This window comes from Vipera berus (assembly GCF_964194415.1).
Source record: "Vipera berus genome assembly, chromosome: 3".
In the NCBI taxonomy this organism is placed as follows: domain Eukaryota; kingdom Metazoa; phylum Chordata; class Lepidosauria; order Squamata; family Viperidae; genus Vipera; species Vipera berus.
In genome coordinates this window covers 114,530,463-114,542,341 of record NC_138204.1, presented here as the reverse complement: position 1 = coordinate 114,542,341, position 11,879 = coordinate 114,530,463, and the positions used below count along the sequence as shown (strand labels likewise).

The following is an 11,879-nucleotide window of genomic DNA, read 5'->3' as shown; positions in this document are numbered from 1 at the left end:
GGCAGGGAGCCGCGATCCTGTTCCCGGGTTAACTTTCGGGGCTCGATTCCGAAAGGTCGTCCCGACAGCTACCCCCTTCCGACCCTCCGTGACTGGATTCCAACCTGGCTAGCCGAGCGCGCCTTTGCACGGGCCCTGACGCGCCTGTGCAGTCGCCGTGATGTAGGCTGGGGCGGTTCCTCCGGCCGGCTTCGCTCCGCCGCTCAGTTCTCCTCCCTTCCACCACCACCCCCTCCCAACCTCCGCGGAATCGCCCTCGTCACACCGCCGCCTTCAGCCGGGAGAGAGCAACGGAAGAGGCGCGCCTCCTCTTTTTCCCCTCCACGACGACAACAGCGGCGGCGGCGGCGGCAGCGACAACCTCCCGAGGGAGCGAGCTCTTGAGTGAGGGGCGACGGAGGCGAGGCTCCCTCTCCCGCCGGGGGCGCCGTCTTGTCCGGCGCGCGAAGTGGAGGCGGTGCGCTAAAAGAGAAAGGCGAAAAGGAAGCGTTACGAGTGAGTAAGAGCTCTCAGGGTGGACGCGCCGGCGGACTTTCGACGCCTTCGGAGGGTGGCTGAATCCGAGCGCCTTTTCGTCTATTCTGGCTCCAGGTCCGGAATTTAGGTTGCCCTTGTCCATCCAGATCTTGTTTTAAGGCAGGGGGTCTTCAAACTTGGCCCTTTTATGACTTGTGGACTTCAACTCCCAGAATTCCTCAGCCAGGCTTGCCTGGCTGAGGAATTCTGGGAGTTGAAGTCCACAAGTCATAAAAGGGCCAAGTTTGAAGACCCCTGTTTTAAGGGGTGGAGGGCGGGAATCAGCGGACAGGCGTCGGGCGAAAGCAAACCCGTACACTTCGTGGAGAGTGGACGTCCTACCTCCCCTTCCCGAGAAGGGAGATCCAGCCGCCAGAAGGGAGCCCCGTCCCGAAATCTCTTCGGCCTTGGTAATTGCTGTCCGAAAAAAAAGCTGGGGTGGGCGACCTGAGGCCAGCTCGAAGCGCGTGTGCTTGGGCGAAATGGAAGTTTTGGAGCTGCTTTACGCTCCTGGCGTGTCTTTTCCCCCCAAAAAAACGAGAACTTGGTTGGGGATGGAGTGTGGCTTGCCCGGGGATGCTTGTCTTTCTTGCGGCTTTTAGCGAGTTAGGCTGCAAAACGCGGCGAATGAGAGCCGTGAGAAGGGAGGCGAGATTTACGGGGAGGGCAGAATCGCGGCGTTGGGAAGGTGAAGTTGAGCTGTGTGTGTGCTCTTAGTGAGATAGGAAATGCGCGATGAGAGGAAGGATGTGGTTCAGGCCTTTTTTTCCATGCAAAAAGCAGTGGGGGTTTTAAAAAAAATTTTTTTTAAAAAAAAGATGGCTTGGTTAGAGAAATAAAGGGATTTTCTTTAGTTATTACATTGAATATAATATAAAATTATATTCATTGCAAAGGATCCAGAGATGGAAGTTTAATAAAATTCTCCTAACAACTCTGGGGTATTCTTAGTTGAGCTAACTGTGTAAAACTCTTCATTTAAATTAAAATTAAATTAAATTTACAGACAGAGAAGTGAACATAAAAGCCAAGTTATAAAGTGGATCTAAATGCAGTATGAAAGACTTGTTCATTTTGCTTTGACTGAAATTTACATGCCTGTTAGCCTTGAAATTATGAGAGGAAAGTCAGACTCCAATAGCAGGACTTTGCCAGTATTTCAGAGTGGACTGAATTCTGTGAATTAATAGGCTTTAAAATAATAATAACCAATTGTCACCTTATTTGTATGCTTGCATTTAAAGACAAGTCTTAATAGCAAGCTTTAGAATTGGTCAAGATTTTTTTTATAAAGACTCATTTTTCAGGCTACACATTGATTTATCAAATTAACCTAATTGAGTTTCCACAATACAATAAACTATAATTAGGCAACATAATTAGCAATACTCTCATTGTGATAAAACATAAATGTCATGAAAGTAATCCTAAGAAATATATTTGAACCAGGCATTCTGAAAATGAATCTTGAGAAGTTGTAATACTGTAGATACTTTTATGATGAAGAGATAGGCAGTTTGGTGTAGTGGTTAAGGGACTGCCCTAGAAACCAGGGGGCTGAATACTAGGCTTCCCTTGGACATGAAAGCCTGCTGAGTGACTTTGAACCAGGCCAACCCACCTCACAGGATTGTTGTGAGGTGCATTCATCACCGTAAGTTGAGTGTGTGTGTGGGTGTGTATAGATATAAAAATCTAATAATTTAATAGGAACCTATATCCCTGATAATTTGGTTCTGAAGAACATTTATTAGAGCAAGTTTTCTAGTCTAACCGGTAGGATTTCGGGGAGTTACATTCCCAACACATTGAGAATTGCCAGGTTATAGAAGGCTATATTTAAAAGTTTCGTTGAACTGTTGAAAAGAAACAGGATTTATACTGTGGTGCAAAACTATGTGTGTTATGAATAGGAAAATCTACTGGAGCAGTTTTTCTACTATAAAGTATTTTGCATTGGAATGCAATGGAACGGTTGTAAATTATTTTCTGGTTAAGGTTGAGTATTGGATATGCTTATAAAGCCTAATAAAGGTTAATTGAATGTGCTAGTTGAACATTAGAATGCATGTTTCAAATAGAAGATTCCTGCTTCATCTTTGATATATCTAGTAAATGATTTCCAGTCATAGGCTTGAAAATGCTCCATCTAAGACTTTGAAGAACCATATGAGGATGGGTAGCATTGAACTGACTTGCTCAAATGTTCATTCAGTGTAATGAATACGTAATATATGTACATTTATGTCTTCTGCCAAAAGTGTTGAACTTCATTTGGTACATACTCAGGTTGTGTGGCATGCTTTCAGTGTTTGAAGTTTATTTTTAGTAAGTTAACTTTAAGCAAATGTACTACTACCAAAATTTACAAATAAGATTTAAAATATGTAGCAGGTTTGTAGTTCATAATACCGGTATATAAGAATTTATTACTGGTGACGTGGATCCAGAATAAAACATGTCCTGTCCTGTGATAGGTTAAAGTCCAGTGTGTACTGGGATGTTTCCAATCTGTAGCAGCCTATTTTTTAGAGTAACCTTTGCCATGTGTAATAGCAATCACTACCCTCATCTACATTTTTTTTAAAAAATATTGCATAAGACCTAAAAAACCTATTTCAAAAACTTTTCATGTTATTCACTGATTTATAATTCTCTGATAATTCATAAGAGATTATCAAAACAGATCAGTTTCAGTGGGAAAATAAAAATACCTGAATTGATTTGAGGTATTTTTTTAAACCAAATACCTCTGTGTTATGGAGAGTTTATATATTAGAGATCTTTTAGCATAGAGGAAATGTCTTAATGCTCTAAAATCATGAACACTGATATTTTACACTGATACACTGCAAGGAAGTTCTTGTGGTAATTATTCTATAATATTAGGTATGTTCACCGCCTTAAATTAAATATAAAAAGATAGGATATAAGATATATATTATCGATATATATTATCAACTTATGAAAGAAGATAATACAGACTGATTATAAACAATGACATAATAAAGTCACCAAAATGATTCACTGGAGCATCTGGAAAAAAACACATAATAATAATAAAAATATTGGTGGGAACATAGAATTGAAAAAGTAGCCGAAAATGAGTAGGTTAAAATATTGTGGTATTTCTGATAAGATATTATTGGTTCATAACACACCAGGTATAACTGGTTGAAAAGATGAAAGTATGAATAATTGATGTGACAATATTAGGGGACAGTAGAATAGACAGTAGAAGACGTGGAGAAGATCAGAGTATCAAGATCTGAAATTTGAAATTCAAAGATTATGGCATAAACAAGTAGTTGTCTAAATCTTGTATGCATTTTGCTGAGTGTTATACCCTTTAAACTTAACACATTCTGAGTAAACATAGACTAGACTCAGTTGAAGCAACCTTCAACTATTGCAAAATTAACATTTTTCCTGAACTATTTTCCCTGCTTCTTAGGAAGAGAAATTCCTTACAACTTTTCATTTTTTATTAGCTTTACATTTTTATGTGATTATTTTCCTATGATTTCAGTATTAGTGATATTGAAAAATAGTACATTCCTGTAAATTTCTACTTTGGAATATAATATTTATGTCTGAAAAACATGCATAGAATTGTCCTGTTCTTTACTATACTGTATATAAATTATTATATGAGTTTTTCAAAATATACTATTATTTCTCCTATATACTTTATGTAAGGGACGCGGTGGCTCAGTGGGTTAGGACGCTGAGCTTGTCGATTGGAAGGTCGGCAGTTTGGCGGGTTGAATCCCGAGTGCCGCGTAGCAGAGTGAGCGCCTGTTACTCGTCCCAGCTTCTGCCAACCTAGCAGTTCGAAAGCACGTAAAAATGCAAGTAGAAAAATAGGGACCACTCCGGTGGGAAGGTAACAGCGTTCCGTGCGCCTTTGGCGTCTAGTCATGCCGGCCACATGACCACGGAGACGTCCTTGGACAAGCGCTGGCTCTTCGGCTTTGAAACGGAGATGAGCACCGGCCCCTAGAGTCGGAAACGACTAGCACCCATGTGCGGGGGAACCTTTACCTTTACCTTTTACTTTATGTAAGGAATAGAGTTAGAACTAACAGAGGGAAGGAATTGAAGGTTGTGTATGATGGAAGGAAAGGGTGTAGAAGTAGGAATTAAGATTGTGGAAGGGAAGGGTGGTGGGCCTAGAGTACAAAAATGGAGGTAAAATTGTTTAATTAGTAGCCATTATTTTATCCTAAGTATCTGAAGGAACAGACTGATTTGGAAACTTACAATTTCCCCTTCTTTCTTTATAGAATGTGAATTATGGATCCCCCAAAGAAAGCATAGGTCCTACCTAATTTACCAGAAAATAAGTTTGCATATAGTTGTTTTTCCCCAGAAACACACTGTAGTAGTATGGCTTTCAGATTTGGTCAGAAACAACACAATGCTAATCTTTAATAAGCAGAAGGTAGTTTTTCTTATACTTTGAATGTCAGCAAGGTGTATGTAGCTCTCAACTGATGTTTTCTTATTTAAGTGGTGAATACCAACAATTCATATGATGCTTCTATCACTTCAGCCTAACAAATTTGTGAAAATTCTCACAAAGGACAACATGATAACAAAGCAGCACACTTTCCATTTTGTCTGTCTCAGAAAGAGAACCAACATTTTTTTCCAAAATTGTTCATTATGTTGGAAAGACACAAGAAAAAGGCACTGAAGGTTTGAATTCTGTCTATAAATAGAGTTTGTGGTTGAAACTCCAGTTACTAGCATTCTTTTATTATAGTTTACAATTTTCTACAGTAAAAATAAATTACCAGGTGTTTTTGTATTCCAGTCCTGCTGAAGCCTGACAGAATGTCTTTACACACATGAACAGAGAGACTAGTTTGAACCCCTGGTTCACAAGGACAGGCTCAGTTGGAACATGAGATATGAAAATATGACCAGCTGAAGAAGATGTAAAATTGTCAGAGTGGAAATTTTTTAAAAATGCATATTTTAGGAATAGATGAACTTAGGGTGTAATGAAGCATTTCAGTGCTGATAATTGCAGAGTTTACTATCTGTGCCTGAGACCACAGAGAGAAATAGAAATGAGGGCTATATCTCAATAAATAACAAGATCATGTCATTAGAATTAGTTAATATAAAGTAAACATCACTGTTTACTATAAAACATTGATAAATCATTTTGCAAATTGCAAGAGGTGCTAAGTGCAATATCAAGGAAGGACATTGTATTGTTAATGGGCTTCCAAGTGGTAATATATGACAGATGAACATTTAAAGAGTGAAAATTATAAATTATAAATTCAAAGTTGGTCCCTTATAGTATTGTGGACTGTAAGAAGAGCCAGCCAGTCAGTCCTGGGCCCAATGGCTGAGAGGCCTTTGGGATAATGGGCAGCAAATACAAATTTACATATTCTACCTATGTGCATGGATGATTTAGAAAAAAAAAGTACAATGCTTAATGAACTTAAAGGAAATAGAGAAAAAAGGGATATGTTGAATGGCTAAGATCAGAGGCTAATGGAATGTACTTGAAAAATCTTCAAGCAGGGGGTCCTAAACATTTTGGTTTGAAATGTTCTGACTGTGAAACCACTATTTCAGATATAAAGCATGTGTCAAGGTTCTGACTGACGAACCCAACTGAGCAAGCACCATCGAGACTATCCGATCTCTTAATGCAAAACTTTTATTGAGTACATCATTTTGGCACAAATGAAGCAAAACCAGCTCTGGCTATTTCCTGCGCAATCCACTATAGTTAAAATACAGAATTCTCCCTCCCTCTCTTAGTGCAGATCATATAGTCCAATCAAGTGCCAATATATTGTTATGAGAAAGTGTCTGTGTTTGCAAACATCTGCTGAAATGTCCTTGGTTCATACGGGTTAACTTCTTGTTGTCTGGAGCCTGCATTCCATTTCCCCCTTCCCTCCCCCCAATGAGTTGGCAAGCTAAGAAGCAATAATGGTGGCAACATCATACATACATACATACATACATACATACATACATACATACATACATACATACGCTTGGAGCTTGACACAGTGTTGCTTCAAGTATTTAGGAAGCTTTAAACATGTGTTCCAAATTCTAAACATTCAGTTTTGAAGAACACTTGAAACATTAGATGTTCCTTACAATGGATTATCTTCCAAACATTTATACAGGAGTAATTTTAAGTACAACCTTTTGCACAACTCTTTTGACTATAGCTTACTGAAGAAGACATCAGGTTGATGGGCATTAACTTACATAGTCAGCAGGAATCTAGCCTGGCTTTTAAAGTATGCTTATTTAATTATGATAATTAAATTTGCATAATTAATATGCCTGATTTTTCATGTTTAAGACAACACTGGCAATGTTTTAAAATTTACTATCTGAATATATATTGAGCCTTTAATATTGTGACAAAATGAAGTTACATTTTTGTTTGAAAATTTATTGATTTCATTTTTCTACTCTTTCAAAAGCAAAGATATCTGTCTTTGAGATAGCAGAGAATGCAGCAATTTGCATCTTTTTTGTTATTAGTTTGATGGCAGGTATCATATTTTATAAGATGATTCTCTCCCACATGCCCTAGTGACATTTGGGATTATGAAAACGATTCAAGAGCAGTGCTTAAAAACAAGACAAAACATTTTATTTATTTGTATCCTGCTGTTATTATTTTTACAAATAACTTAGGCGGCGAACATATCCAATACACCTTCTTCCTCTTATTTTCCCCACCACAACCCTGTGAGATGGATTGAGCTGAGAGAGAGTGATTGCCCCAAAGTCACCCAGGTGGCTTTCGTGGCTAAGGTGGGACTAGAACTCCTGGTTTTCCGCACTTTATATCATCAACTGTGGCCTTTCTCTGGATCATAAAGCTTTACTGGGCATTTGTCACCTCTTGAGTATTACAGTGCATTCTAAAGACCAGCTGGAAGCTTCAGCTGGTGCAACAAGTGTTCTCCTCCTCCGTTACAGAAGAAAACCCAATTAACAGAGATAAATAAACTCAAGTACAGTTTTAACAAACTGTCATATCCTTGACTGCATATAATCAAGAATCACCTAATGAAAAATCAGCTATCAGTAAAGTGTTATCAAATTACTAAAAGACTTTATCACACTTGTCTCATTTTCCACAAAATAAGATTTTATTATTTCAATAATAATAGTAATTGGAAAAATATATACTGTATTTTACAATGGCATAAGTCTGTATCTTTTTCCTAAAACATTCTACTTAATTTGCAAGGGTTTGTGCCATTGTATGAGTCAGTGAATCATTGTGAATGGAATAATGCATGGTAATAGTATTTGAGAGCCAATTTGGTATATAGCCAGTTAAGGCACCAGGCCTCCTAGTTCAATCTAGTCCCATCTATTCCCAAAGCCAACTGGGTAACCTTGTGACAGTTATGGAAGCAAACCGTGACAAACCACTTCTGAAATGTTGCCAGGAAAAGTGCAGAGATTTATTCAGGCAATTGCCAGGAATCAGTACTGACTTGAAGGTGTGCAATTGTGTGCACCCACCCACACGAGCACATAGATATCTACCTCCTCATTGGAACACTTCTCTATCGGGTGTTTTCCATCATTATTTGAGCCTCTCCGCTGGTGTCTTTTTGGACGATAGCAATTTGTATTAAATTTCTGCACTGCCAGTTAAACACAATTCTCTTTTAAGTACAGTAATTAGAAATAATTTGTATTCATAGCTTAGGGGGAAATACAAGTGTTGCAGCCATTTTCTAGTTCAGCAATTTTCTGATTCTAACTGGCTGACTAACTTGTGCTCAAGGTGATAGAGAGTGAGCAGTCTGTTGAGATATTATTAGGCACCTTGGAGATAAAAACATTTGGTCTAAGAATAGAATTTGGAAGTGTAGATTTAAAAGTGAGATCTCTCTTTGGACCTCGACTGCTCTCAGGAGAATAATAAATGGGGAATGAAGTAAGACAGCAAAGCCCCATCCGTGGGATGCAGGCAGCACACAAAACCATGCACTTTCTAGTCCATGGAAAAACTTTTCTCCATGGAACCGGTCCCTGATGACCAAAACGTTGGGGACCTCTGAAGTAAGAGATTATGTAGAAAGGAGATCAGAAAGAGAAGTCAGCTAGGTTGTGATTCTGTGATGTTCTTCACTGTCTTTGGTATTAAACACATAAATTATGCTCTTCTAGTCCTCAGGAACTAATTAAAAAGTGCCATATTCTTTTGCAAGTCCTAGTTCCCACAAGTGAGCTAACATAATAAGTAAATCGCATTAGAAAAAAATAGAATAGTGAAAATAGTGAAAGTATTAAAATTATGGCAATGCCCCACCCAAAAAATAAAAAGTAAAGCACAAAAATATTTTATACATAAAAATATCATTTAAAACATTTTATTATCTCAAACTAATTAAGAAAAAAAGAAAAATTATCTCCCTTTATTGTTTTTCTTTATTAAAAAACGTCGAGTGAATGCCTAAAACTTGGTCCTATGTAGGGCTTTTTTTCTCATAGAACGCTCAGAACGGCATTTCGGCACCTTTTTTTTTGCAAAAAAAAACCTCCCTGTATTGGCTTTAGGAGTAGGCAATCTTGGCCCTTTTTTATGACTCATGGACTTCAACTCCCAGAAAACTTGAGCCAGCCACGCTGAGGGGAAAGAGAGAGGTTTCCAAGCTGAGCCATGCTGGCTCAGGAATTCTGGGAGTTGAAGTCCTTGAGTCATAAAAGAGCCAAGATTGCCTACCCTGCACTAGAGGAGTACATTAAAATTATTTACAAGGTTACTTCTTTAGGAACTAAACTTTTAGAATCTAAAACAGCTAATTCAAAAAAGCCAACAGAAAAGAACCTCACATTTTTCATCTGCTTCTTTGGAAGGTAAAATTAGATAACAAAATAATCTATTTCCTATGTTAACATCTTTGCAATGAAATCAATAAAGATAACAGGAAAGAAATGAGAAACATTTTTCTCAATGTAATATGTCTAATTTAGCTGATGCTAGAAAAAAATAGTATCTTTTGTACACTCTTGAAAACTATTTTGAATCTATAACCATCTATTACAACTAAACCACTTTAAATTAAACAATTCTTAAGAATGAAATATTCTTAATTTGGACTTCTTTCCGCTGCGGAAAGAAGCAGGCAGGCAGGGCGCGGAGGAACGGAGACCTGCCGACGTTTGGGGAGGTTTGGGGAGGTGCGCGCGCACCTCCCCAAACCTCCCCAAACTTCGGCAGGTCTCCGGACGGCGGTGGCTTGGGAGAGGTGCGCGCGATCCCGGAAGCACCAAAGCCTCGGCCGCGCACAAGTCCTCGGTAAGTTTTTTTGTTGACTGGAATATAAGCCGAAGTGGAATTTTTCAGCCCAAAAAGTGGGCTGAAAAATTCGGCTTATACTCAAGTATATACGGTACTTGCTTCAGTCTTGCCACAACATTTTAGTTGGGCTAAGGTCAGAACATTCCAAAACATGAAATGTCTTTTGCTTGAGCCATTTGGTTATAAATTTACTTGTTAGTTCTCGTGTTACCTTACTCACATTTACTGTATTTAAGCTTCAGCTCACAAATACCTTGACATTCTCCTATGGAATTTGCTGACAGAATCCAGACTGTGTTGTTCCCTCAATGATTAGGAGTTCTCTAGATCCTGAGGCACATTGCCCTGCTTTTTCTGGAACATTGTTTTATTTTCTTCAGATGCAATATTGAATAATACTGGGAAATTCCTCTTTGTCTCCTCTGTCTATAGACAGTAGCTGGCTGCACCAACTAGTGGCAATCAGAAAGTTTTATACGTTTGTTGGAAAACAACAGTTTTATTCTAGGTAATTTTGCCATGCATAGCACTCTTGTTCGATAGATAGATAGATAGATAGATAGATAGATAGATAGATAGATAGATAGACAGACAGACAGACAGACAGACAGACAGACACCTTTTTAATCTCTCTGGATGTTAAGAAGGATTTAGACAGTGGCTTCATATCTTGCATTATATCTAGGTCAATTAAAAGAAGCATAGAGCATCTGCTATTTTTAATCCAAATGTATAATAAGGGACGCGGTGGCTCAGTGGGTTAGGACGCTGAGCCTGTCGATCAGAAGGTCGGCAGTTTGGCGGGTCAAATCCTGAGTGCCGCGTAACAGAGTGAGCGCCTGTTACTCGTCCCAGCTTCTGCCAACCTAGCAGTTCGAAAGCACGTAAAAATGCAAGTAGAAAAATAGGGACCACTGCGGTGGGAAGGTAACAGCGTTCCGTGCGCCTTTGGCGTCTAGTCATGCCGGCCACATGACCACGGAGACGTCCTCGGACAAGCGCTGGCTCTTCGGCTTTGAAACAGAGATGAGCACCGGCCCCTAGAGTCGGAAACGACTAGCACGCATGTGCGGGGGAACCTTTACCTTTACCTTATAACATTTTCATTGCTTTATAAGGAGAACTACATTTTTTTTAAATTCCATTTATATCCCGCCCTTCTCCGAAGACTCAGGGCGGCTTACAAGCTTAGCAGTAGCCTTCATTCTATGTATATGCCTGCTTATTAGGGCTTTCGCCCCCCCCCCCAGCGGCATTATTACAAAGTCAGCTTATTGCCCCCAACAATATCCCAAACATATTTATACAGTTGATGCTCTTTAACCACTTGTTTGGTTGAAGCATGTCACACAATCAGTAAATTTGTTGTACTGTAAATGTACTATAGTGTGTATTTGTTTAAAACATTTTATAAAGATTTTGTAACTTGCAATGATTTACTAGACTATTTTGTAATTTATAATATAGTAAAATAACTGAATTTTTAATCAATCACTATTAATAAATCAGATAGCTATTGGTGCTCATCTGAATTTTAAAACCGCTGCTTGGAAGAACAACTATATATTTAAAATTGTAAATAAAGAGAGAGTACTAAGTGTACGATCTACTAAACGGTGAGATCACCAAATAATGATTGTAGATGTTTTATGAACTTCTTAAATCTCTGTATTCCATAAAGTATGATGTGTTGGTTTTCCCATTTCTCTTCAAATATTGTAGTTTGGATACTTTAAAATTATAACTTGTAGAAGACTATGATCTAGAAACATTTAGTAACAAAAAGATGCATATATTGCATATGACAACTAATTGGAAGTAATTTTGCTGTTAGTTTTAATTTTTGTGGCAAAAAGAATTAGAATTTTGAATTTTGAAATGGATTTCATTTTGCTGACGGAGTTTGATTTGATGACTAGAAAGAATAGGTCAGTGATGGCGAACCTTTTAGAGACCAAGTGCCCAAACTGCAACCCAAACCCCACTTATTTATCGTTGGGTGCTGGGTGGGCGTGGCCCACTGGGTGGGCATGGCTGC

The 11,879-nt window shown here is 38.7% G+C and overlaps 1 protein-coding gene across 2 annotated transcripts in view; it reads left to right on the top strand.

Annotated features, from left to right (window-relative positions):
• Positions 1-283: 283 nt before the first annotated feature.
• Positions 284-11,879, top strand: part of RABGAP1L (RAB GTPase activating protein 1 like) — a gene marked incomplete at its 5' end in the record, with an annotated part of 171,329 nt that continues 159,733 nt past the window's right edge. For both annotated transcript variants that reach the window (XM_081322948.1, XM_081322950.1), the window contains one exon: positions 284-495. The remainder of the gene's footprint in view (positions 496-11,879) is intronic.